We start from the raw sequence: 26,938 nt of genomic DNA on the forward strand, positions 1-26,938 counted from the left end.
GTTGTCATTTTCAACTTTTATCATGAGAGTTGAACACAGTATCTAAGTGAACTTCTCTCCCCCACTGCACAATCCTTCCCTCTGTCCTACAGAGAACCTTAGCAGATCCTGTCTCCTGAAGATCAAAAATGAAGATAAAACATCTCTGAATCTATAAAATCGATGAATGAAGATTTGATTTACAGTTCAAATTCAATTTTCCCCAACACATCTAGGTGAGGTCTCTCCGCTGCATTATTCCCTGTAGGACTTGTTAACAGCTCCTCTAAATGAGGATGCATTCAAGAGTCTGTGTTCTTTCTTTGAAGGGGCCATAATAGATGCTGACTGGTCATCATTTTTGTTATATGTTTACTGAATACAAATACAGTTATTTTCATTGGAAAGTGTGTATTCTAGCTAGGTTAGACCAACTTCTGAAACCATGACAGTAACTAAGCTTGCAGGAACTTTATGAAAAGAAAAAATCCTCTCTATGGATGTCTAAATAAATAGATTTGGAAAAAAGACACACACACACGCAAACACTGTATATGTATATAGACATGTATAAATGTATGTATAGACTAGAAAGATAGATATAGACAAAATGAGACTTTCTCTGAGATAGACACGCAGACACACACCTAGATTAGGAACTGAAAATTTGCACAACTCCAAGGAAGTACTTTGCTGCACTAAAATATACCAAACTATTCACTTGTAATCAAAGAAATATTTTTGTGTATATTTAAGGGGACTCAGCAAACGCACCCCACTTTCCCATCTGAACTCACTTGATACGAGATAGAATTGAAGAAATAGGTAGAAAAACACCATTCTCGTAACACTTAAAAAAGACTGTTGGTAGGTAGAGGCTTAACATGTGAAGCACCCTTGTGCTTCCTGAAGGCTAACCCCAGTGTTAGAGCTTTTCTATCCAGCCATAAGCAATGCTGTGCAACTCAGCCCTCCCCGAGGGGGAGCTCTTGGAACCCAGAGAACTGGATAAGAAAGGTCCCCTCCTGATATGAATGCATGCAACTGTATTTGCTCAACGGTTTCCTAAATGCAGGGCCTGTGCTAAGCACTATATATAAATCAATTAGTTCATAAAATATGCAGTAAATACTGATATTGTCTTCATTTGCTCAGGAAGAAACTGTGGAATGGAAAACTTAAGCAACTTGCCTAAAGTCAGAGAGTTCATTAGATAAGCAAACTGAGGCTCAGAGTTTGAGTAACTTGCTCAAGGTCACAAATCTCAGGATCAAATGCACAGCTGCTCTAATTAACAACCCAATCTGTTCCACTACATGACATTGCCTTGCAAAGAAATGCAATAGGCAGAATTTGACTGTTGACCTGCCAAAAGCCTCTTTGAGAAAACTGCCCTTATCAGAGCCTTCTGAAGGGCAGCAGGTGTATTTTATACTACAAGACCCCACACCAATGGCTAACTGGATTGAGAGTGGCTCCTGACACAGTGGTGACCATCCACAAACTGCCTAGTTAATTATGATTTGTGAGGCTGGGATCAAGAAAGATGAGATCAGTTCATGGGAGTTCCCTGAAGAAGCGAAACAAAGAAACAGAGAGACTGGAATGTGTGTGTGTTGGGTCAGCTTTATAAAGGATTCCCTGATGTGGAGCAAAGCTCCCGAAGTCACGATAATTATCATGAAACTTCAGAAGAGCAGGTGGGCTTCAGAAAACCACCAAGTGATTCTGTTTTCTTTATACATATTGGGTTTAAGCAGAGAGCTTCATGTTCACTAAGGAAGGCTGTACTTTCTTAGCAAATAAATTAGCAAGTGAGTGAATATAACACTAAAACATATGTAACTAAAATTGACAAGATATTGAAAAGTTAGATTTTTAATTTGACATTATGGTTAACTATATGATTTAACAGAATAATAATTTTTAAGGCCTACCACTCTTTGTTTGCCATGAAATTTAGTTAAATATGTACCTCAGATTCTTTAAAATTTAAAACAAAAAAAAATTCCCTCATTTTTTTCTCCCTAAAAGTATGAATGATACTTAACTAGCATTGTCAAGGAATCAGTTGCAAACTAGAATAATTTGACTTCTTTTTACAGGCACTGAATTGCCCTTTAAAAGTGATAACTGTTAAGTCAAATAAAAATTCATATAGCTTGCCCTTTGCATGGTTGTCTCTCAATATTTGTCAAATTTTTATTTAATAAAATGATCTTGGCATTTCTCTAGCATATCACATACCAATGACTCTCAAAACTGGATAACTATTTTTGCATACAGTTTCTTTAAAAGAAAAAATTAATTGCTTGAACAATCATCCTTATCAACAATACTTGGGGGCAGCAGAAAGCAAAAGAAGAAATTATTTCAAAAGTCAGTAAATTAAAATGCAATAATGATATTCTGAATAGGTGGGGTGAGAAAATTAGATTTAGAGTATTAAAATTTAGGGAAGATAATGTATGATGGTAACTTGGATGTTGAGAACATTCTATAAATACCCTTCAATTTTAATAAGCGTGATTTTTGAAAACTCTCTAAAGTTCATGTCTCAACAGTTAATATTTTAGGTTTATAAATGGAAATATATATGGGAAAATACTTTCCTCTTTCTGCCACAATTTTATTGGCTGCAAGCTGTTAGAAGAGCTTTTCAATACTAAGAATTTCTGAGTAATTTGGTTTACATGTGACACTTTCATTTTCCTAAATGCAGTTTCAAAAATAGCCATTTATTTTCTCTCCTTTGGTTTATGGATGTCAGCAAGGATATTGAGCTATTTCTGGCTAATGCTCTTGAAGTCAACAACCTCCTGATGCGCACTTACCTAAAAGCACCAAGAACACAATGAGACATACACAAGTGAGATTTTTGTCTTTAGTTATGTATAAAAAAGTATTTTATTAAATTAGTGCATTAATGACTATGACTATTTTAGAAAAGTAATAAATCCATGTTTTATAACTGAAGGCTCTTTTAGAAAAATATGGCTTTCAAAGAGTCCATAAAATAGTACAATAAATACAACTTTAATCAAAATTCCATATGTAGGATTATTATTAAAAACTTACAACCTAAAGCTGTGGTCGCTATCGACAGAATAATAAAATATACTCCACATTTCAAGAAATTTAAAAATACAACTGGATAGAATTAAAACATTATCAGTTTGTGCATCTATAGTGATGAGCACACTGAGCAGAAATGAAGCTGTGGATATCTTAGAACACACTATACAACCCACAGCTTCAATTCACATATACTTCATTGTGTTTTTTATGATACTTTTATCATGTATGTTGACCATCAACATCTTGAAAATATTTTAACCCATTAACCTATATTTTAATTTTTATCTGCTATTATATTGCCATCTACAAATGAACATTTTTGTCATATCCTGATTTTTAGTCTAATCTTGTCCAATTTGATTTTGATATTGAATTTATAATCACTAGAGAATAGGGACTAAGATGCACATTTAGAATATCTCAAACAAGGTATTATTAGAATACTTAAAGAATCACTTACATGTTAATATCTTTTCCTTACACAAACTAAAAAACCCCAACTCTTAATAAAGTTTCAGAAAACAACTGATAAAACCAAGAACGATATTTGGAAATGTCACATTAATAGGATGTCATGGATAATGACATACGATATTTAATATAATTTAACTGGTGAAGCATGCAGTATTAAAAAGACCTAAGGCTTTTAACTTTGTTCATTTACCGAATAAATTCCTTGGAGCAGAGGCATTGGAAATAACATGTCTGATTTGGTAGACTATTATTTAAATAACTAGGTGGTATCTACTTTTGTAAGTGACAAAGTGACGAGTCTGAGTTAGACAGTCACTGACTTAGAACTGCTACCCATCTGGGGAGTACTGTTTGCTTTACTTAAACAGATGTTTCAATTAACTTGAACAGGATAATTAAGTATGCACACACCAAATATTGTGAGGTTCCAACATGAACCGATTGCTAGACTCCAGCCCTTTTAATAATGTCCAATTAAATAAATGAGAAAATCACACAAAGTATCATGTGTATAGACTTTAACCTAGTAAGTAAGTTCCAATTAATTTAAGTGGGGAAATCCTTCAATTGAAGGATTCAATCCTTCAATCCTGGTTTTCATTTAAAAATCAACAGGAAGAAACAGTCTAAAAGTATAGTGGCAATTTTTGGTACCCTAATTTCACATGACTGATAAACCAACTATCTATCCAGGCAAAGAGAATGAATTATTTTTGTGAGGGAAATTGGACAATTACATTACCAATGGGCAGTGAACTAACTCAGAGCAGAAGGATAATTAGGAATAAGTCAACTTAGACCAGATTGTCATCGTTTCCTTGGAATGAGATTCTTATCAGAGCCTGCGCATTTTTGTCTCATGTCTTGTTCTCTTGTTTTGTTGTATCTTGCACTTAACGCAGTAAGACTTAGTCGTCTGATCTTGCGCATCCAACCAACAGCACATCCAGCCAGGTCGCTGCTTTCTGTGTTCCGGCTTCTTCATGAGCATCCGAGCGGGTGCTTCAGGCACTTAGTGGAGGAGGGTTATCTTTAATCAGGGGCAAGGGAGTAAGATGACTCTTCATCTTCAAGTCCAGTGTGTTTTCAAATGTATTTTTTATAGAACTGATGTTTTGATCCCCGTTTTTCTTCTCATAATTATTCTTAGTTGTTTAGAACCTGGAAGGAAAGAGGAATGCTCAACTGACGATAATCTCCAATAATTTAGAGTCAACTAGTCACCTGCTTAGTGCGAAGGGTGAACAAGATTGAAGCAGAAAGATAATAGCTCAGTAGCCAACAGCTTCAACAATTTTTGTTTTAATCTGTCCAAGACCTCATTTCCTCTTCTGTGCTTTGAATGTATATATCATTCCTAAGGCTCATTGTTCTTCCGGTGGCCTTCATTTAATTCTTAAATTTTTCATGATTATAGCTATAATAAGAAGGAATTTAAGTAAGAGCACAGAAAATACCAACCATTTAAACATCCAAGTTTTGGCTATTATAGATAAAGCTGCTATAAACAGACGTGCAAGTTTTTATGTACACATAGATTTTCAACTCTTTTGAGCAAATACCTAGGAGCAGGATTGCTGGATCGCACAGTAAGACTAAGTTTAGCTTTGTAAAACTAAGGCATATCTAAGCTATTATCTCAGAGAGGAGTGTTTCAGAGGGAAGTGAAATATTTTTGAAGGCGATAAAGTAACGCTATGATTATTAGATGTGCTTTATCCTTAAGATAGTTCTTCCTTTGGCCAGAGGGGTAATTGAATTCTAGCTTCTGCATTTGTATTGTTTATTGATTAATGAAACTCCATTGTCATTCTGTCCTTTGAAATCAAAAAAGAAAAAGATGTTTTGATTTTTGATTGTCTCAACCTATATTCTGTTGCTATTCTAAGGCCCTACCCAAGATTTCTAATTTCCAGACGTCATCCAATTTTAGAATTGATTTTGCTTCTGAATTTTTGTTACTTCTGAATTACTCATTTTACTTGTACCTCACACTCCTTGGCTCTCATTTTCCCTCTGTTCTTCACTTATGTGAACACAGACTTCAATCTCTTTGTAAGGTTCCCTGTATACACACACACACACACACATTAAAATGAACTTCACACAAGCACTTCTGAGAAGAGCCTATTTCATTAAAGTTTTGTGGAAAACAGAGTGGTTTCCCCCGTGGAGCTGCTCATCCCTTTTCCTCTCAAGACTCTTTGATAAGAACCCACTTTCTCCTTTTTGTAAACTGTCACTCTGAGGTTATACTCAAATCACTTTATTATGTAGAACTATCTGATTTTCTAAATTATGCCTGACAAGACTCCAGACATGATTTTTCACTTCCAAAGACTCAATGCCTTTGCTAAAACAGTGGGCTCTTTATCCTCATTCTTCCCTTCCATAGATGGAAAAGCTGGCAGAGGCTTTGACGTTACACTTTTTTCTATTTTCCCATCCCTGTCAGTCCCTGAATAAAAGAGAGTAATACAGAGATTTATGTTCCTTCTAATGTGAAATATGTTATCCCTTTAGAGGGATTAAGTGGTGATAATCAGTAAGATTTTTAAATAATATTTTCTTCTATTATCTAAATGTCTGAAGATTTTTCCGAATTCTTTTCATGATTATGGCCAAACTTTTTAATTGATGCTTACAAACTTTATCACAGGTGAAATTTATTCCAAAATATATTCCATTAAGTAGCGAATAATAAAGCAATCATGGGGATGTAATGTATTATGCAGTATTGATGACTCTTGTTCCAAAAATTCCACATTTTCCCTTTCTGAAACCCACTATGTGTGCACGCACACACACTCCATAGGAGAATGCAGAGGGCTTTCAAACTATTTTAAAAAGGAAGAATAGCCATGTGATTTGTCATTCAAATTATCAATTCACGTCATCAGTTTTTGTTAGCATATTTACTGATAACTGAGGAGACTACTATACTCACATACACACATATTTCCATGATGGGGATTTTACAGGGGAGGACTTCCTGCAAAAGCAGGAGGAACTTGGGCATGGTATGAAATGGAAGATGTGAAGAACAGAAAATGAATTTCATATGTGGAAAAGAGAATATTCTGGGGTGTTTAGCTTGCTATAATATTCCTGCATACTCTAACTCTACTATATTACTAGCCTCATCACATATGTGTTCCATCTTCCTTGCTACATTTCTTCCTTTCCTCAAGCATGTTCTGTTTAGTCCCACCACAGGATCTTTGCACATGCTCATCTTTCTTCCTGGACCACTCAATTACCGCCTCAACTAGCCCTCTTCCAACACTTCACCCCACATTTCCAACGACTAACTTTTACGGTTTTTTCCATTCTTGGTTTAATTATTTTTTACTCAGAGATCTATATTTGACTTTCTATCTAAACTAGGTCTCCTGGAAAAATGAACCCTCATGCACTCAGGTGGGAGTGTAAATTAGTGCAGCCACTATGGTAAACAGTATGGAGATTTCTCAAAAAATTAAAAATAGAAATGCCATACGATCCAAATACTCCACTTCTGGGTATTTATCTAAAGAACATGAAAACATTAATTTGAAAAGATATATGCACCCCTATGTTCATTGCAGTATTATTCACAATAACCAAGACTTGAAAGCAACCAAAGCGCCCATCAACAGAGGAATGGGTAAAGAAGATGAAGATGTGGCATATATATGTATTTATATAATGGAATACTAAGCCATTAAGAAGATGATGTTGTGCCATTTGTGACAACATGGATGGACCTGGAGGGTAATTATGCTAAGCAAAATAAGTCAGACGGAGAAAGACAAACACCGTATGACTTCACTCATATGTGGAAGGTAAACAAACAAGTACATAGATACGAAGAACAGATTGGTGGTTACCAGAGGGGAAGGAGATGGAGGGAGGGAAAAGGGGCGAAGGGGCACATATGTACAGTGACAGACGGAAACTGGACTTTTGGTGGTGAACATTATGCAGTAGTCTACAGAAGTCAAAATACCATGTACACCTGAAATTTATGTAATACTATAAACCAGTGTGACCTCTATAGAATAGATTTTAAAAAGATAAGTAAAAAAAAAAAAATAGGTTTCCCATCTTGTACTTCTTTTTTAGAAGATCTTGTTTTCTTTATGGCACTTGCTATAATTTTACACTATTTATGATTTATTTGCTTACTATAATGCTGTCTTTCTCACTAGACGCTCTGATCCAGGAAGGCAGAGCCCATGATCACCACTGTTGCCCTAGGTCCTACCACATTAGTTGTCTGTGCAAATACTTATTGAATAAATGAACACAGCATGAACAGTTCGTGGCAACAGGCTACAAATGATAATATGCATTGTGCTGTACTTAAGAAAGACATTATATGCGTATATTGTTGAATAAGCCTTGTGCTGTTTTTAAGAAATACATTAGATTTGTCCGGAGGGGTTTGGCTTCAGAGGTTAAACTACACATGGAGGTGAAAGTCTGTTAAAGGTGAGATCATTGTCCATTATCTTGGAAAATAGCAAATTTGAGCTTGTTTCTGGCTGCAAAGAAATTCACTCTACTCTTGCATCCTGGAGTGTAGGGTCTTGAAAACTCTCACATAGCATTCGTTCATGCCCTTCAACAATTGTGTCTAGCAATCTCTGGTGGGGAACAGGTCATAACAAATTGTTGTAGCATTCCTCATAACATGAATCTTGAGGCTGTATTGTTAGGAATGTTATAAGGAAAAAGGTCTCCATGTAAAAGAAAGATGTTAACATATTTTAAATAGAGTCATTTCTCAAAAGTAATTATTTGGTATGGAGCATTAAGGTACTAACAGAAGCTTTGCACATATTGATTATGTGTCATCATCTGTCTTGTTAGCATTTTTAATGTAACTCAACACTTGTAATTTGACAGCACTACAAACATTATTTGAAGTAAGATATGAGAATATATACAGTTCTAGAGATTCTTTTGGTGGTTTTATGCTTACTCAGTGCAATAACAACTAAATTATTCTCATTTAGAATGCATTGATTTTCTGTCTTTGGGGAACTCTAATTACCTTCAAGATAAGAGACAGGCAGCCCTACTTCCACACTGAAAGCACAGTCTTCACAGCTTACGCTGCTTCAAATGCCACCTTCTCAGACCAATGTCTTCATTTCAACTCTGGGGAATTTAAACCAAACACATCAAGCACTTGTAAGTGTAACAAGTTACCTGCAAAAAAGAACCACATTTTGAAGTTTGGGCAACGAGTCACTCTGACATTTAAAAAACAATTCAGTGGAAACCTATCAAATAAAAGGAAGGGACCCTGAACTATGATTTTTTTTTTCATATTTTTCCAGAGGTAATTTTTTAAACTCCCCTTTCAGTGACACAAAAGGATGTCTTACCCATATCCTCTGATTTCATAAGTAACTCTTCCAATCTCTTTGCCTTATAAGTTTTTAACTTCTAAGTTCCAAAATCCTCCACCTTCACTCACATTAACAAGAATATTTGTGCATTGGAAGAGCTCCACAAAAGTTCCATCTTCTGGTCTCAACTTCTCTTCTTCCCTCTCCGACTTAATTACTACTCTCAAACCTCCTCCTTGGCCTCATTATACTTTCATTTCCTCAATCCCTGCCTGTTCCCCAGACCGTTAGACCCTTCTGGGTATATTTGCTTTCCTTCTTGTCTAGACCCCACAGTCAACGTTGGCAGTAACTCCTTCAAGGACCCCTGCACCTTATGGGATCCTCTCTCTACCTCCAACTTTATGCAACTAAAACTTTGACACTCCAGCACGTACATTGTCCACTCTCAGATTTTGGAACAGCATTTAAGAAAATCGCGAACTTCTGAGATTTCTCTATAAACACATCCTATCTCAAATCAGTTGCCATTTGTTAAATTTTCATTGAATCCTTATAATATTTTCACAATTTCTTTTCCAAATTATAATATACTCTTTGGCCTGTAAACTGCAATTCTCCTGTCTTCTCCTTTATTTAGTAGATTACTTTGACTTTTTGATTAACAGAATTCATGAATCTGTGAGATGCAGTACTTTACCTCCTCAAGATAACTTGACTTCACTACACTTTTCCTACTTCCATCTTTGCATCAGAGGAAAGAGTATACTGGCCCCCTCTGAAGACTTATCTTTTCAATGGTCTTTCTTTACATCATTTCTTATCTCTAAAAACTTGCTTTTTTGATTCTAACGCTCCCTCACTCATGAACATCTAATATTTCTCTACTGCTTCTTATACCCATCAACTAACTTTCTCTGGTGACCTTTATTATCGAAAAGAACAACAAAGTCAAAATCCTCCCTTGACCCCACAATCATGTCAAATGTTTCTCTGTTTTAACCATTTTTCTTAAAGATACCATATTGTTGTGTCAGATTCTTTATCCGATCTAACCATCTGTCTTTTAATTGGTGAGTTTAATCCATTTTATTTATTGTAATATCTGTTATATTAGAAATTATTTCTTTTCTCTTATTTTATATTTTCAAATATAGTACTTTCTTTATTAGATTTTTTTAAATCTTTCCTGCTGTCCTCCAGATAGACCCTTCCCCAGAAAGGCAAGTACGCCATTTAACGTGCTCTCATGCTCCTTTGATCATCTGTTGCCTATTTCCTTTACCTTTGTCTTGACTTAACTTATTTTTTTTTAAGCAAGGTAAACTTTCCCCAGAAAACAGGTCACAATTACTCTACTTGTCTCTTGCAGCATTTCCTTAACATCTGTCGTACTGAGTACGTCCTCTGAAAGTGTTACCAATGTCGGTTCTTAAGGGACACAATTCCCTGTGATGTGTTGTTCCTTAAACCACAGAAGACCTCATATGTCTGAGAGTATTTTTATTATACCCTCATAATCGAACGACTGTTTGATTGGATAAGCATGCTAAGTTTAAAGAAGTTCTTACTTTTTATTAAAAAATAGCTTCATCTTCTTGGAGCCTGTGTTGCTGTTGGGCAATGTGCAATCAATCACATGTTATTACTTTGTGAGCAACCTCTTCTTACTTTCTCTAAGCTTTTATAAGTTATCTCCCTTTGATATTCTTAAATTTACAATTAATGTATTTAAGTGTGAGTTTTTCCACACCCTTCCTGTTTCATACTCTAGGAACTTTTTCAATCCAAGAGCTTTCGGGGCTTTTTTAATTCTGTAAACTGTAAGCACATAATTATTTTTTCTTGGACCTCTGATGCATAACCTGATTTAATCATAACCTGGATTCTGATACATCATCATCATCGGTCCATGCATGGCCTTCCTATTTTATTTATGTATTTAATGATATAATGAGCAACACTGAATGTAGAATCTATCCCAATAGGAAAAATGTTTGTAATAACTTACATCCCCTCATATGCTCTTTCTCTGGCTTATAGTCTCTGAACACTGTCTCCTTGCCCCCATCCTTCAAGCTAGGTAACCAATGTTAAATGTTGTATTTCTTATATACTTTCTTTTATAATTATATTTTTATATATGTCAGAAATAATTTTCAAAATAACTTTCATAACGTATGGAGTCATACGTGTTATTTACTTTCTTTGTGGTTCATTAATTTTGACGACTTTATTCCAATTTTGAATATAGCACAAGTTATTTATCCCTTCTGTTGTTGATGAGGATTTGGATCATTCCCACTTGTTTATTATCATGAACAGTGGTGCCAGCACATTCTTGTCCAAGTTTCCTGGAACACATAGAAAAGTTTCTCTTGAGTATATGCAGAGTCATAGTACTAATGGTTAAACTCTACAAAATCATTCCAAAGTGCTTGGGCTAACTAAGAGCTCATTAGCAAGCTGTCAGGGTGTGTCATTAATGGATATCCATTCTCAATCTTGGGATTTAAACTTTTACAATCAACACTTATCCAATGAACACATCAAGGTCTTGATTTGCGTGTCTGATTATTATTGATAATGTGGCATGTGCCTTTTTATGCTTACTGGTCATATATATTTACTCTTCTGTGACATGTCTGGTCATGTTTTGCCCAGTTTTCTGGCTTTTGGGTGGTTTTCTTGTCTTTTTACATTGTTTTTTTCACTTTGTTTAAAGTGACTTTTGATAGTTAAAAGTTCTCAAGTTTAGTGAAGCAAAATTCATTAATTATTTCTCCTTTGTGGTTAGCACTTCTGTGTCTTAAGAATCATACCCTACTACAAGTTGATAAATATACTCACATATTTTCTTCTAAAAATTTTAAATTTCTGCCTTTGAAATATAAGCTTCTAATCCATTTGGAGTTGTTTTTCTGCTGGTGTAAGGCTGAGATTTATTTTCTTTTTCTTTCCTCTATGGATAACCATTACTTCAAGCTCATTTGTGGAAGAATCCCCTCCTGAGGTTTACCTTGCTGTGTCCCCTCTGTCACCTGACAGAATTCCTGACAGGCATGACCTGCTTCTGGGTTTACCATTGTTTCAGTTGTCAGTTTGTCCGTCGCTGAGCAAATAACACCTGCTTTTAAGAACTATCACTTTATAATAAGTCTCTACATTGTGTAGGGCAAGCTCTTTCTCCTTTCTTCTGGTCATCCTTCTTTGCAAAAGTCTTGGCTAATTTGAGCATCTTGGTCTTTAATATAAATTTTAAAGTCAATTTATCAAATCCCTTGAATAGCCCTATTAGATCTATTAATTAGATCAACATTTTATCAGTTTAATAGATAAACTTAGGGAAAGTGGCATCTTTAAAATATTCCCTTCTTCTCTATAAATGTGCGCTACTTCTCCATTTATTTAATGTCCTCCAGTAAAGAATTTCAGTTTGGCCTTAAACATTAAAGGATTCTGAATATTCAGTCAGTTGGTGTAGAATATGTGCCACCTGGAGAACACTTTGGCCCTGTGTTCAAATGCTAAACAGCCAGGAGATAAAATGAAAACATCGGGGACACTTGAAAGTTTTACTTAGAGAACGAAAGCCAACTTCTTCGGAATGCTCAGGAGCACTGCTAACTTTTTCCTTCAAGGAGAGTCTGTTTAGGGGACATAAACATAGATTTTTAAAAAGCTGTGATTTATCCAGTGAAAAGCAGGACAGTTGCAACGTGGATAATTAAAATACACACACGTGTGTACAGACTCTAACTGATGGAGCTCACATAAAGCTCTTTTTCATATAGAAACATAATCTTAGAGTCCCAGAAACAGCCACAGATGCAACATTCTGCTGTCAGATGCAGCATTCTGCCACTTAGCATTATCCGTAGACACTTACTGAAGATCATTATTTCCTATATGAGTACAAGTTACTTTCATAAAATACGCCTTCCTGAATTTCCCTCTGTAAATTCCACTCAACCTTTAAGACCCAACTAAATGCAATATTATACTTCCTTATTCACCAAAATGAAATGTGATTTATTTTCTCCCGTAATCCCCATGCCACTTATACCTATTAAGACACCAATAACATTGTACTTGTTCCCATAATTTTTGGATTGTTTCATTTCACACACCTACTGTTAAGGGTAGAGAAACTATTGGTAATATTTTTTAATGTCAATTTCATAGACTCAAGCAGTGAAATGTAATATCCATCACATAGTATAACACTCAATAAATATTTGGTCAGTCTGTTAAGTACTAGTATTCCACGAGAGAGCAATCAGTTGCCTCTCTCATGTGGCCAAATGTGATGATTTGCATATCTGCATTTAATATTTAGGTCACTAGAATGTGACTCATTGATGGTAGTGAGAAAGGACAAGCCAGGATTATCACTGACTGCTGCGGGCCAGTTGGAACTAGATGCTGGTACGATAACAGGCTCCGTCTATTTACGTGGACTTCATGCTGCTTAGACGAGCTGTAGGCAGCCACGCAACCCTAATTCTCATGGCATAGGGGGCAATACTTTAAATCTTGAAAATCTTTTTATCATGAAACTATCAGTCAGCATTGTAGTGTTTTTATCCGAGCGAAAAAAAAATCTCTGAAATAAAAATAGAGAACTAATATATTACAAAAGACTGGACCTAGTTGATTTAGGATGTAAGTGGTTCTTTAAAAAATTAATTTTCATTATGTTTCTTAATAAAAACAAACAAACATTTAGATAGGATATCCATAAAATGACGTATTGCTGGTATAGAAAGAACAGGTACCCAGGATATTAAGCCTATTTTTGTAAATTTAATGAATAAAGCATATGTCAGCTCTAAGAGAGCCCTTTAGACTCCTACACTGGTCCTCTTTAACATCCATTGGCCACAATCATCATCAATCAAATTCTATAAATACTTATATATTACTAATTTATTTTCAACACAAATGGCTCTTTTGTGCCCGGCACTGTGGTGCCAGATTTTATGAACAGAAGATTAAGAAAAACCCCATTCATGAACCTCAAATTCATGTTAAAGAGAAAAAGGAACATTCCATTAATATAGGCTAAAACTCAGGATCAAATCTGAAATATTCAGTTTTTTAGTGCAACAATTCCACAAATATACATGTTTTTCTTTTCTCCCGACAATAGGTAAGGCCAAATGTATCTAATTCTAAACAAGTGGTGTCTTTTTTCCATATTTAATGATAGCTTCATGAAATTAAAGGAAATAATAGTCAGCAGTATAAGCAGTTATTTGAATAAATGAGTGGTTACTGAAGCTATTGAGCCCTTTACTTAAAAATATACTAACAGCGAATTTGTTTTACTTTCCCGACATTACCTCTGCGTTACCCCCTGAATCAGAACACCAGAAACAATCCATGAATTAATAGCATAATCTGTCAGATGAAAGCTGCATAGGCAGCTTTCTTTACTGATGGCTCAAATTATTGTGTTTAATCACTGCGGGCCACTGTAGATTATTATCAACCTGCCAAGAGAATGGTGCTTTTTGAAATTGTGTTAAAAGTTGGAATGGCAAAAGGACTAGACTATTTATAATTTATATTTGAATTAAAATTAAGCTATTAATGAAAATAAATAATTTTAAATTAAGTGAAACACGATGTTACCCAGGGTATGTGGGGGTTGGGGTTTGAGGAGTCATGAAGTCTGCACTCGTTATTCATGCATAAAATATCCCCACAGAATGAGACCGTAGGCACTGATGGTTACCTAAAATTGATGCTGTTCTCCATTGTAAGTTTGGGATCTATACGACAAACCCTCACTAGGTTTTGTTAGGTTTGGTGTCATTTCTTTACATGATGTTTTTGTCTTTTGCTTTTATTTTTATCAAATTTCCTAAATCTAGTTATGTGCCTGTTTCCTGACTCCTGTTTTGTAATCTAGACTAAGGTGGCTTGTCTAGTTAAATGTTTCCCCTCTTCTCTTATGCAGATGCTAGTTAGTTTCTCTAAGGTTTATGTAACTTCCAAAAGGTAAAAAGTCATTAAACTTTCTTGAAAGACCTTACCTAGGAAATTGCTTTTTATTTCCTAATGTTGTCCTTTTTTACGTGAAAGGGACTTGTCAAAGCATCTACTCTCCAGAACTTTCACACTTCTAGCCATTTAGCAGCTTAAGAGGAGGCAGGGGTGAAACAGTCATGAGTTTGTTTCTGAATGAAGTGGGTCCTCTTGATGTAAGAACAAATTGGAGAAGACCATTAAGAGTTTGCAAAGTAGGTAATGAACACGAATTAAGTGGATGAGATTCACTTCCCAAGGCGGAAAGAACATGAGATTTGGAGCTGGACAGACTTCCTAACTCTGCCACCTGCTGCCTGGGAGACTTCATGAGTTTTACTTACTTCCCTAAGAGCTCAGAAATGATATAGAAAAGGCAGTAAGTGAATTTGTCCTGGAAGGTGCTGGAAAGTAAGAGGAAGCAAAACTAAAATTAGGACTTGACACCTAAGCAGGATTTACTATGTGTCATGTCACGTGCACTTTTTGGGACCCATTAAATTCTCAAAGCAAAATTACGAAATAATTCCTGAAAGGAAAGTGTGTACAAAAGGACATAAAAAGAATGCATACTGGGGCTGGCCCCGTGGCTGAGTGGTTAAGTTCGTGCGCTCCGGTGCAGGCGGCCCAGTGTTTCGTTGATTCGAATCCTCGGCGCGGACATGGCACTGCTCATCAGACCATGCTGAAGCAGCATCCCACATGCCACAACTAGAAGGACCCACAACGAAGAATATACAACTATGTACCGGGGGTCTTTGGGGAGAAAAAGGAAAAAAAAAAATCTTAAAAAAAAAAAAGAATGCATACTGTTTTTGTGGAACTCCAACTACTTAAAAAAATCAGTGTGGCTCGGTATACAACATAAGATGTAAAGAAAAAAAAGTAAAAATTAAGATGTAGAAATTGAAGGCAGCCAGAACATCTTGGAATACTGAGGAATGTTAAAATTATTTTTTAGGCAATAAAGATAGTTATAGAGTATTTCATATCCTTTAATTTTGCATTTTCTGTGAGAGGATCCTTTCTCTAAACCCAAAAAAAGACCAATTCTTTCAAATGGGCTGACTTGTTAGAACACTTGGCTCCTCATATCATGAGGTTAATCAGAGCAAAGTACAGAAGGGGTAATGTAGCAGTTCTCAAGGTGGTTTCTTGTTGCTGTGTGTTCCAGGTAGTCTCCTAAATGGATGCTTTCCTGGAAAACACCTAATTGATTTCCTGCCAGAGATAGAATATCTCCATCTTTACTTGATGCCACTCATTTCTGTTCTCAGTGATAAGAGTGGAACACACCATCTAAGCTATTAGTGGCAACATTTAAAGTACATCTGACATGGTGGATTTACTACCTGCTCCTTGAAGCAATTTCCTGGGTTCCAGATGCGTGCATGCTTGGTCCTCTTCTGATTGTATCGGCTCCCTCGGTCACTTTGGCTGGATACGCTTCATCTTCCCTAACTCTGAACGTTGGAAGGACTCAGGGCTCTAGCCCATGTCTCTTCTGCTCTTTAAATTCATGTCTGGGTGAGCTTATCTCCCAGCTTCAGCCTCCCTCTGGTCTCCAACTCATTTATCCAATTGCCTACTCAAAGTCTACACCTGAATTTCCGATAGACATCTCAAACCTAGGAGGTCCAACAAATAACCCATTTTCCCATTCCCTCTGTCTCTAAACATGCTCCTCCCCCAGTCTCTCTTAGCTCAGGAGTGAAACTAATCATTGCTCAGAAAATGACAGCTCTTTTTCAGTCATGTTTCACAATCTCTCAGATGTCAAACATATTCCTTCTGGACATATATCATAAATCTAATAATTTCTCTCCACCTGCACTGCTACCATCTATTGCTTGACTGTTTCATAACTTCCAAACCTCGCCTGCCTCTGCTCTTGCTCTCCTACAAGCAGTTCTCCAGGCAGCATCCTGAGCAATGTTACTTACACTTATGACTGATTATATCAGCCCCTTGCTCCAAAGTCTCCTGATCACACTTAAGAGAATCCAAAATCCGTACCGAGACCCCCAGAGCCCTGGTTAACAAAGTTCCCCAGCTCCCTGTCTGGCCTCATTTTCTCCTTCTTCCCCTTGTTTATTCCACTCTAGCAAAATCAGCCTTACTTCTGCTTCTCAAAGACGTTCATTTCACCTCAGGGCCTTTGTACTTGCTTCCTTTTGCCTGAAATACTCTTACTACAGACAACCACGGGGCTTATCTCCTCACTTGATTGTTCTCAAATCAAACATTCCCTCTAAAGAGAGTCTTTTGCTGTTTGCCTCCATTTAACATAGCCCACTGTTGTTCTCTTATCTTCCTATTCAGTTTACACAGTATTCTTAAATATTTCCTGTCACCATCTAACATTGTGTTATACGTTTATTTGTTAGTTATCTGATTGTCCCAAGGAATGTGAGCATCATGAGGAAAATTTGCCTTCATCCTTGATATGCTCTCTCTATCACCTGGAATGTTTCCAGACATGTAGCAAGTGCTTATTATTTGCTGAATGAACTATGAAAGAGCATAGAATTATAAACATTTTGGGCTCCTCCAAAGCAGCAGTGGAAGCTGGAAGACTGTTTTAAACCAGTGTGAACTTGGTGCCGTGATGAATTGTTAGGTAACAGAACAAGTGAGAGACAGAACCAGAACCAGGAACACACGGCAGCTTGAACTATGTCAGAGGTGGCATCACTGAGCAGCGTGAAGAGGACATACTATTCAATGAATAGTATTAGGATGATTGGTTATCCGCAGCAAAAAATTTAAAACTGAATCTCGACCTCTTACCCTATGCAAAAATAAATAAATTCCAAAGAGAGTTTATGAAAAACTTAAAACATTGAAAAAATATATAGGGGAATATAGAAACATATCACTATAACCTAAGAGGAGAAGTAGATTTCTTTAACGAGATGCAAAGAACCAAATCTATAAAAGATTGACATATTTACCTGGGATCATAATCTCAAACTTATTTTCATCAAAACAATACCATAAGACATAAAATATCCAGTATAGATGAAGAGAAGCTGATGACAAATGATTAATCATCTAGAATATGAGGAACTTTTACATTCTGTAGGCATATAGTAGGAAAAAAAAATAAGCAGCAGATACATACCAGCAATTCACAGAGTGCAATTAATGGAGATGCTCAATCACACTTAGAAGCAAGAGAATAAAAAAAGAAATATGAGATATAGTTTCCCTTCTGTTCCCTTCTGTTCTTTCCCTCTCTTCCTCTCTCTCTCTCTCTCTTTCTCTCTCTCCCTCTATCTCTGTTTCCAGCTTTCATAGTTGCTCTTGGTGAGACAGTTAGTCTAATACAAAGTACTCTGCCATCAATGGAACTGGAACTCTCTTCCTGATTTTTCATCTTTTAATTTCAATATTTTAAAAAGATAAATGTTAATTTTCTTTAAAATAATGGCTATCCTGTATTTAGGATTGTTTGAATAAATATTTTTTCTGCTATATCCATTCTTAATGACAATAATAACAAAAAAAGGAAAGAACAATCATTAATTCCAAAATAGAGTTGTCAAATACAATACAATTGGCGCTAAGTATACGGCCACGTCCAGGAATTAAAGGGGGAGAAAAAAGAAGTCATTACTGAAATGAAGGCAACAAAATTAGAAGAAACACTATAGAAAACAGTCAGAGGCATAAAACATAAGCTTTATAAAACAAATGAAATGACAGTAAAAAGCTAGAAATAGAAAATAACTGATATAAAATAAAAATAAATTTATTTAATGTATACCTAACTTGTGTTTCTACAAGAATAAGACAGATTGAAATAAAATCAAACATAATTTGATTTCACAAGAAAGCTTTAATTTTAATTCTGAAATAAAGTACATCATTATAAACAGACTTAAAAGTCATGCTGTATCATAAGAAGAGTTGATACAGAATTATCAGCATTGAGATGTATTCTGGTAATGCTCCTGTCTTCCAATATTAGAATCCTTAGGACATTCGGGCAAACTAAGTTACATATGAGGGGAACAAGATGCAAGCTAAGCTCAGACTTGTTTACCTCAACGTTGAATGGCAGATGACAGTGACAAAAGATCCACAACAACTTCAAGGTATTAAACTTTAACGTAAGATTTGTCTTCAAGTAAAAAAGCAGGAGATAAGCATTCTCAAACATGCTAAAATTCAAATTATAAAGTTATAACACCCATAAACTCGTTTTACATAATTAAGGGAATGATAAAATTCTGCTGAGAAATACATCCAAATGAAGAGTTTAGAAATGGAGAAGTAGTGCTAAACGCATTTCAATACATGTATGGCCTGAAAAATAGAAGGAGGTAAGGTAACAGAATACAAATGTTATAAATCTTAACTGGATGAAAATTACAAAATGAAAAAATCAGGAGGTCAAAGCATGAAGAAGCAAGTAGAAAAATACATATATAAACCGTTTTCTTCACCTATTATAATCGAGGAGGCATAGAAGTTTAAATATATTATTATATTATAAAGTATTTCACTAGAAAATAAAAAATACAGACATAAGCCATCAAAGTATGAGAAGGAAAATATATAGAGACTAAAACCAAAGACAACATGATGACCTAGCAAATAATAGAAAGAGGAAGTATTCAAAACAGAAAATCTAATATAAATTAAGACAAAATTGTCTATCATTTCATTAACTGTACCTGGGATAAATCAATTTAGGAAATAAAAAGCATTATCAGATGTTATATATACATGAAAGTCAACCACACTTGTATGAGATAAATCTAAAGCAAATTTATATTGCAATCATCTCTGGGTAAAAGTAAAAATATAACTAAACATAATAAAGCAAATGCCAAAACCAACCAATAAAGAAAGCAACAATTGAGCTGGAAATATATAGGTTGAATTTATGGCAAAAATTTCAAATATAGAAGAATACTGTAGGGGGCCAGCCCCGTGGCACAGTGGTCAAGTTCAGCACACTCCACTTCAGTGGGCCGCGTTTGCAGGTTTGGATCTTGGGGGCAAACCTACACCACTCATCAGCCATGCAGAGGGAGTGACCCACATACAATAGAGAGGAAGATTTTAGTGCACAGATGCTAGCTCAGGGTTAATCTTCTTCAAACAAACAAACAAACAAAGATAGTAAGAGTGGCAACAGATGTTAGCTCACGGAGAATCTTCCTCACCAAAAAAAAAAAAGAACACTTTATCATGATAAAAAATACAATCCAAAATGTAGAAAAATACAATCCCAAACCATTTGGTGTGAATATTTTCTACCAAGTAACATAAAATCAACACCTGTTCAGTAAAACCTACAGGAAACAGAAGTAAAAATAGACAAATCTGTAGTAGAAGGATATTTGTATACTTAACTGTTTTGGTTTACTCTTCTCAATCCAAGACAGATCAAGTAAACAAAAGAAGTTAAGGATACAAATGCTATTAACAATAAAATAAACCTGATACACACATTAAATTACTCCCTAAAAGAAAAGAAAGCATCTTTTCAAGTTCCCATGAAGCATTGACAAGTACTAGGCCCTGAAGGATGCTTTCTCACGTGACAGACTGCTGAAACAGAATGGACCACTTTCTCTGACTAAAGTGTAAGAAAACTAGGCCCAGATAACCAACAGGAAACCCCTCCAAATCCAGCCACATCAGTGGCAAGAGAAAGCCTTCTGTTTTGTTTTTCCACAAATTGGGTCAAAGGAGAAATCAGAGATGAAAGGATTGTTGGGAAATCACGGGAATGCAAAGAGGACATATTTTCAATTCGGGATTAAGTAAAGTCTGCAAAATAGCAACCAAAACAGAAAAAGATAGGAATACAGACATTAGACATAATCTTAAATTAGGAAAAATATTAATGAATTAAAGGTAAGGAAACCAAAAGGAAGAAATAAAATGTATACACAGAAATTGATGAACAAGAAAACCATCAAACTAGCCAACACATACAAGCCTGCTTCTCCGAAAATGCAAGTAAACAAATATCGTAATCCAGAATGAAAGGGGAAATTCAAAATAAGCAAAATTTATAGTGAGAAAGGAAGAAAAATCAAACATTCGCAAATCATGAAGATAAATTTATGCACGTATTTGTCTTTTTCTAGGAAAATATAATTAGGCACTGACTGTAGAATAGGTTAAATAAACAGACAAACTTTGGATTTAAAAAATGCGTAAAGTTGTCAATCAGTTGCCCCTTGCCCTCCCCAAATATAAACACGTGTGAAACACTAGGACGTTTGTCTCACGTGAATTCTACTAAGCTTTCAAAAACATGTAATTCCTCTATGATTGGTACCAGTGTTCTCAAGCTTACAATCACCTGGAGAGGCTATTAACAAGCAGATACTGCTTCAGCTGGTCTGGGTAAGAGCTCAGATTCTAGCAAGCTCCCAGACAACACTGATGCTGTTAGTTAAGAAACCACGTGTCCAGTTGCAAAGGTTTACACTGCTTCATAACCTAGAGAAAAAAGGTCTTCAAACACTTTTTACAAAGTGTACTCTAAAATTAATATTAAAACCTTATAAATATATTTATATAAATATAAAGCAAAACTACAGACCAATTTCTGTTATAATATTGATGCTCTTGATGCTAAGGCAAAATGAAATATTTACGAATAGAATCAAGTAGTTTATTAAAAGAAACACACAACACAACCAAGCTACGTGATTCCACAAATGCCCACATGATTTGGTGTTAGCAAAACATTAATATAGCTCACCATATTAATAGGTCAAAGGAAAAGTGCTGATAATCTTTGCAGATGCTGAAAAAACATTTGATGAAATTCACCACACATTACTTATTTTTTTTTTTAAATCTATGGATATAAAACTGTGGTAAAAATTAGAAATATTCTCATTGAGATTAGGAACAAGGTAAGAATTTCCACTGTCACCGTTCTCCTTTTTGTATTCTGAGTGTAGACAACAGTGAAAGTAGGCAAGAAAAGAATGAGATATTTTTGAAAAAGAAGAGGAAAGTGTATTATGATTTGTAATCAACATGAGTGTGTAACAGGAAAACCCAAGAAAATTGATTGGGAACGACTGGAAATTTAGTTTGTTTTAAAGGCTGTATTTCAAATCAGTGGAGGAAATATTTTCAATAAATTATGTTGGGCCCACTTGGAGAGGCATTTGAGGGGAAAAGAAAGAGAACCTAATCTCTACTTTACCCTGTCGAAGAACAAATTCCAGATGGAGCAAAGGTTTAAAAGTAAAACAAACTACCAACAAAAAAGCAAAGAAAAACCACAATAGACACACCCCCCCACACACACACACAAAGTCATACACACATGCTCGCACACACACATAAGCAAACATAAAAGTAGCAGAAGAAAATAGAGATATTTCTTCTTCGTCTTCTGTGATAGTAATTCTTTATGCATATCAGAAAACAGAGAAGAAGCTGAGGAGAAAAAGAATTATTTGACCAATTAGAAAGTCAAAACTTTTGAATGGCAAAAATATATTTTAAAAAGTCAAAAGGCATGAAAACTGGGAAATATTTGTAACATGTTTCAAAAGTGTCTGACTTTCATATGCCATATTGGCAAAGATTAAAAAGTCGGGTAACACCAAGCAGGGACAGGTTGCAAAAAAAATTGTGCTCTATTCATGTAATGTTACACTATCATTGCCATTCCAAGAGTATAACATGTATACATGTGCTGATATGGAAATTTCTCCAAAGCAGAATATTGTACTTGTCCCAGCAGGTAGAAATAAAGACCCCAGGCAGACCAAGAATCGTTGTAACAGACAAAAGAGAATGGAGAGGAGAGGCATTATGGAAGTACAATCAGCACAGTAGAAGAGATTAAATCTGAGCAGTGAGCATAAATGGCTGGGATTTATTATTATTATTATTATTAAAACCTGGAAGAGAAGCTTATTGTTGTTAAAGGTGGTACGAGGAACAGTACCATGAGGTGGCTAAGTCTGAGGATTCTGGAGCCAGACATTGATTCTCACATAATTTACTAGCTATGCAACTTTATGCAAATTATGATCCATCTTTCTGTGCCTCTTTTTCTCATCTTTGAAGGACAGGAAGTACTCAAAAGACTGTTCTGAGACTCTAAGCATTAAAGCAGTGAACGCTGTGAAAGTGCTAAGAATTGTGCTTGGCATCGTGCATGCTAAATATCTGTGAGCTATTATTATTCTACTAAATTGCAGATTTTTGAGTATGAAATACTCCTTGAGCATTTAGGCCCTAAGGTACAAAAGAGACTCAGAAATGCAGGGCTGGAGTTTAGCATATGGGTGAGGGTGATAGATAGATGTGTTTGTCTGGATGGAGGGGCTTCCCAGGATGCAGGACTTTGAGAACTAACACCCAGAGTTACTCCACCTTACCTGGAAGTAAGAGAGAAGTGAGGCTTGAGAATGCTCAGCACCCAGGTGGATGCTGTAGGCTGGAGCTACTTGTGTGATTTCATAAGGTGATAGCATCCCAGCGTCCTTGGAGGGGACATTCGGAAATGACACAGTGCACCACTTCCTCTCACCAGATCGTCTTCTAGGGAGAATGAACTACCGGGAGATGGTGGTGCTGGGGTCAGATTGCAAACCTAGCTGTGCAGTTTCTCGGTGCTACAATTGACCCCGATGGAGTGATTAGGCCGTTAGTGCCTTGATAGAGAACTGGCCATTTCACTATGTGAGTTGCCCTAAATATTCTTGAGAATTATTAAACAGACAGCTTTTTTTTCTAATACCATAGTCTCTAAGTCCAGAGAATATCCAACTAAAAGAAACTCAATTAAAAATCCATGTTAATACTTAGCAATGTGGTATTTTTTCTGTCCATGGAGTTTTAAGAGAGCATGTCTCTTTCCCATCAAAGTTACAGGAGCTTCTGTCAGTTCCTCAAAATCTCTCAAGAATACTGTTTATCTCTTTGAGATGTCCCTCCACCAGAGTCCCACAAAACAGACTTTGTGTCTATTAGATAACCCCAAACACCATAACAATTTGTTGTAGCCAATATTCCATGATGGGTCATCAGATAAACGGAGACAAGGACAGACGCACATATTATATGTATAATGTGAAATTTCCCTTCTCATGGAAAGTTCTTTTATTCCACCAATTGAAGGAATTTGTGTTGTAGTTTACCTTCAGTGCCAAACTACAGTGAACTTTGGTGGGGAAAACTAGATAAAATGTATAAAGTTTACAAAAATATTAGACCGGGAGGGCAAGGGTCCGGCAATCGCTCTAACTTAGCCTGTGTTTTATATGACCTCAGTTATTGAGGGAGGAACGTCAGAGGTTTTTTTTTTTTTCCGTTCAAACCTCAAGGTGACTTTATACTGCAGGTTATTATATTTTAATCTCCAGATCAGATGCTTGAATCCAAGACACTCTCAAGAAATCTATGTACAATGTTTAAAAGAATTGATAAGAAAGTCCATGTTTAGGTGAAGTTGAAAAATATCAACAGAATTGTGTTTCAGTTTGCTGAAATATACGTATATGCACAAGACAGTGGCAACAGAAATATACGTTTTCCTACAAAAATGTTTATTTATTTACTAGTTTACTCTAAGGCAAAAGTCCTAAATTTGAAACTATCAATAAGATTATTTACTATTAGTAGATTCACACCATACTCTTAGATTATTTTTTAAACATATTTTCTGATAAATTGTAGGTTGCTACTGGTGGCCCAGTCTCAGTATTGAAGAGCTGCTTCTCAAACTCCTCAAGAGAGAGCAAAAAATTCACATTTAAAAATACAAAATTTCTCAACATAGTATAGTAAGATGCTTATAGAAAGAACCATGTAAATTATCATCATTTTCAAATACATCTGAAAGATCCCTGTAGAAAATACTCAGAGAGACAGAAATTTCTTAATATAAATTGAACCAACAGTAGTGCATTCACACTGTGATGTCATCAAAGCATGCAACATGGAGGGGTTTATGAACTAAAGGTACCATATTCCAATTCATACAGCCAACATTAACATCTAATAGCTTGGTATGAAACAGACTGATACAGAGCAAACTTCAGACAGTTCTTTTAAAAGATCCTAATGCCAGAGCAAGAAGGGAAGCAACAAAAGTTGTCGATTCTTCATCTGGTAATTTAACGCGATGACAAGAATTGGGATTCTTTTCCTTGCAAAAAATGCCTACAAGAAGTGATAATTGTGAAAGCATGAGAATTTACTGCAATAAGCTGAACAAAATGCTTAACATTCAAAATGCAATTCGCCCTAAAGAACTTGAGATTAAAAATGAAATACAACTCAGAATATACATATTTACACTTATCTCTTGTAGAGCATATGTTCCCTTCCAAGCTATGCAAGGATTTACCATTTGCCAAGTTTTCACAGATTAAATATTGTTGAATGCTCCAAGGCACGGTTCATAGCTACTTTCAAGATTAAAACTAACACAAAAAAATCTGTTTTAAATACATCCTTGTTATTTGACACTTTAGTGCCTCTAAATAATATAAAGACGGTCTATTTTATTCCTCTATAATTCAATACTGCAAACGTTAGCATATTGAATATTAATATGGTCAATAGCAAAACATCCAATCCAATTGTATATCTTTTCAATTCTAGAATATACTGGATACTTTTACAAAGCTGGGAGGGATATAAAAGTCTCGGACGTTCGTTTTACTTTGCTTTTTCCTCTTCTACGTACAACTATGTGTTTATGTTTTTATCACTTTTAGCTTTTTTCCAAGAGCACTTATAAGAACAAACAATAATTATTTAATATACAGGACATCTTTTGTACAACTTTAATCTTACTTCTTGTCTCTTAATAGCAAGACTAACACATTTCGAATTTGGGGGTATAATATATTGTGTCATTTCTATATCAACAATAAGTTCTTTAAGGTAAATGCACTGTAAACTTATAATAAATACCTGCATTATTACTACATTACTGCAAATGGGCCAAAATGTGTGCTGATTTGTTTATACTGATTCTAACAATTTTACAATTCATCGTTTTTATGTATATTTTTGATCTGGCCTATCGGTTGACATAAACGTGTATAGTATATGTTTATACTAAAAAATAAGAATCTTAACTGTTGAAAACAAATCCATTACTGCAAAGAAGCAGAATTACTTTTGCAGACCTGTATCATCTAATGGACTTATATCTACATATCCGACATAAAACATCAAATATTTAATAATTTAGGAACACATAACTCTGTTCAGTAGGGCATCGCATTGCTTAGATGTGCTGACTGAGATTTTCAATTTTTTTGAAATGGGCTCATCTTCTTCACAGTGTTCTAGGTTACAATTATTTTGTCATGCTATATGTGCTAGAATAGATCCAGAATTGCTGTCTGAGGGAAATCTTAATCTTCTTCACGGAAAGCCCTCCACTCAGCTGGAAAAAATTCTGCTGTCTGAGTAGGTTCCTAAATTAACTACAGAAGTCCACCTGCCTCCTGCTGGACTTTTTACCCAGCTTAGCTTCTAGCTGAGGTCAGATTTATCTTAAAATGAAAGTATAAGTACTCGCCTCATAGGATGATTTTGTTGATTAAATGAAATATTTGAAGTACTGTATGCCAGTATGTGGCATTCAGTAAATTCTTAATAAATATTAGCTATTTTTGTTAATGTATGTGAGCATGTTAAAGGCTGTGAGAAGTCCTTAATTAAAGACACTTGCTCTGTGTAACTTTACCTCAACATTTCCTGATGTTATTGGAACCTATTAACACTCCACTGTTTATCTTGGAAGAAAGACTGTCTGAGAGCCGCTCTGCTTGCCTGTCCATGTGGTTTTGGTCCTCTTTAGAGGGATGTGTGTCTGTGTGCGAGTTGTCATTTGCCATTGTACGACTGGCCAAGTTGAAGCGTATTTTATAAAACAATCATATGAGACTTCTCGTTTTAGGTATTGAAGAGTTCAATTTGGGGACATTGTCCCCTAAGTCACAGACTGCCCTCCTTATAGAAATCCTCTACATGAAGTATTCCTATATCTCAGGACCAAGTAAAGCAATAGTCTC

This window comes from Equus asinus, chromosome 22, assembly GCF_041296235.1.
Source record: "Equus asinus isolate D_3611 breed Donkey chromosome 22, EquAss-T2T_v2, whole genome shotgun sequence".
In the NCBI taxonomy this organism is placed as follows: domain Eukaryota; kingdom Metazoa; phylum Chordata; class Mammalia; order Perissodactyla; family Equidae; genus Equus; species Equus asinus.